Below are 3,347 nucleotides of genomic sequence, written 5' to 3'. Positions count from 1 at the left end.
CTAACCTCTTTTTTGATGAGACAAGTCTCTTTTTTGATGAGACAAGTTACGGTTTTTAGCCTGTTTTGTTATGGGGGAGAAGTCGAACCCAATGGTAGGTTTAGTCAAAAGGGACGGACTAACAAATTTTACCACCTTTATTATAGAAGGATTGTAAAAATTATTTAACATTCTGAAAACATTTGGTAGTAGCCTAATTCTAATACATCACTCCAATCAATAAAACGGAAAAAGAAAAGAGATTAAACTTTATTTTTTATTAATCTTAATATATTTGTGTATTTTATTAATCTTTTATTTATTGTTATATTTCTTTATTTTATATATTTATATTATAAATTTATATTTATATTATTTAATTCATCTCTAATTACGCATAGAGTATTTTAATTATTTATTTTATTTTATTTATTTCATTGTTAATTTTGTAATTATGTCATTTTACTTATTTTTATTTAAGCATGCATATTTTTATTAAATTTATTTGTATATCATTATTATTTAATTTATCTTAAATTACGGGTAATTTTTATTAAATGTATATTTATATCATTTAATTTATCTTTAATAATATACTAAATTTTTTATTAAATTTTTTATATTTATATAATTTAATTTATCTTGACATAAATTTTTTTATTAAATTTATAATTACATTATTTAATTTATTTTTGGTTATGTATTGAACTTCTTTACTAAATATGTTATTGTGTCATTTAATCTTCAATTACGATTTTCTTTATTAATTTTACAACTATGCTATTTAATTTATAACTATGTTATTTAGTTTATTTTCAGTTATTTATCTTTTTTTTATTAAGTTTATATTTATATATTTGATTTATGACTGGTTAATGTTAATCTTCTTCACTGAAATTATATTTTATGTCATCAAATTTATTTTCGTTCTTTCTTTATTAAATTTATAATCGTGTTGTTAAATTTATCTTCAGTTATATAATTATTTTTTATTAAATTTATAATTATGTTACTTAAGTTATTTCTATTTATGTATTGTTTCTTTGATATTATTATTTTTATTTGCTTGAGTGACCCATATTATTCATTTAAAAGTTTTTAATTATCATATTTTATAATTTAAAATAATAATACATATAAAGTAATAAAATAATAATGCAAAAGTATATATTTTTTGTTAGATAAATTTGGATAAAAAAACTACTTATATGCTCGATTATTATTTTTATATTTTTTGTATGTGTTTAAATAATGTGTATAAAAATTATTAGTTAAGACAAATATGATTAATCATTAATATATTATGTGATCCTTGGAAATATAAAAGAATATGTCGATTAAGAAAGAGTAAAGTTTCATCGCAATAAGTTAAGATCATGCTAATATATTAGTATTTGTATTTGGAAAGTTAGATTACAGCATACTTCAAGGTGAAAGACAAAAATCATATGTAGTGAAGTCTACGAAAATATTTATCAAGTAGTTGAATATTTGTATAATTCAGAATAATGCTTAAACTAGATTTTTATATGTCGAATTTGAGACTATTTAATACATGTTCAGAATTACTAATGTTAGGTACTAAAAAAATATTTCTTTTGTGGACCGTTGACAAATGATCGATATTCTCAAAAAGAAAAAAATATAATGATTGTGTCAATGTTTTTAACGAAAAAAAATTCAACTACGTAATCTCTTACAAATTAATATTTATTGTGGATAATCAAAAGTGGAATATATTTGATAAAGTGGAGTTGAATCTTGTAGTTGTTGTAGGTCAAATCTTAGACACTCATTGTTTGTTTGTGTATTAAGTTTATTAATATTAATATCTTTTAACGTTTTTCTTTAATATCTAACTATTGTATGAGTAGTAGAAGCAAAATCTTCTCTTCAGTAAGAATTGTTCATGAAGAACTTAATTTTGATACATTGAGAGGTATTAAATATATCAATAATCTTTTATTTTAGTGTAAAACTATTATTAAAACTTATATACTTTTGTAATATACTATAAGTAATTATAAAATGTAACATATAGACATAGGGGTGTGTACATACAATGTTCTTTATAAGAAAGTTTTATTACATTTCTTTAATTCAAACATGTCTCTTCTCCATCTAAAATTTTCAATTTAGCTTTCTTCTTCCCAATCCCACCATACTCACTTCGTATCTTTTTTAATGTATAAAGTTCTATAGTTAAAGGTGGTTGTTGATTATATATATACCTCACTACACAATTTTACCTTATTGCCCTCTCGATCATATCCTTTTTCTTGTTGGAAATCACGCGATAGAAAAAAATAATCTATCTAGAAAAAGTACAACCATAAATAAAAACAAAAATATAAATAAAATCATATAAGAGATTTAACGTAGTTCCACACCTCAAAACCTACATCCATAAATATTTAACATATATTACTTAATATGTAATTTTTTAAACAAAAACTCCAAACTTTCAAATAATTTCTTTTGACAAAAGCTGTAAACATTCACATACATTTTTCTTGCCAAAATTGCAAACATTCTCATACAATTTTTTTGGCAAAAATTATAAACCTTATGGTGCAATTTTTCTAGACAAAATATCAAATTCTTCAATGATACAACTACCCAGTTCCTTCATACACATGAGAGATCTATCGAATTGTGGTGATCACGTTCAAATAAACTATTAGCATAGTTCAGCACCTCAAGACCTACATCCATGAATATTTAACATATATTATTACTTAATATGTAATTTTTCAAACAAAAACTGCAAACTTTCAAATAAATGTTTTTAAAGTTGCAAACATTTTCGTACACTTATTTTTGCCAAAATTGCAAACCTTCTCATACAATTTTTTTGGCAAAAATTGTAAATCTTATAGTGGAGTTTTTCTAGACAAAATATCAAACTCTTCAATGATACAACTACCCAGGTCCTCCATAGACCTAAGAGACTTATTGAATTGTGGTGATCACGTTCAAATCAACTATTCATTTTTATAATATTTTTCTTGTGCTTCCTTCTTCATATTACTCGATATAAGAATTTGGTGAATACCCACTTGTGAACCACATATCCTCTTTTCACAAAAAATCTCACATGCTTTGAAACAAACATCTAACATAGTGCCAACATGTCCTCTTGAACCACTCTTGCCACAAGTGATTTGCAAGGATTCATTATCAGTGACAATCTTAATCGTCACAATACCTCACCATCTTGCACATCTTACATCTTACTCATTGTCGGCAACTTTCACATCATTATTAACTTATTGATACTCAAGGGAAATTCATCACCAACACCATCCCGGTCAAGCTAGACCCAACCATAAATGCATCAACGAAGTCATTACAAAAAAATAAAATAA

The sequence above is a fragment of the Vigna unguiculata genome, chromosome 6 (assembly GCF_004118075.2).
Source record: "Vigna unguiculata cultivar IT97K-499-35 chromosome 6, ASM411807v1, whole genome shotgun sequence".
Lineage (NCBI taxonomy): Eukaryota > Viridiplantae > Streptophyta > Magnoliopsida > Fabales > Fabaceae > Vigna > Vigna unguiculata.
Note: the sequence above shows the minus strand (reverse complement) of the source record.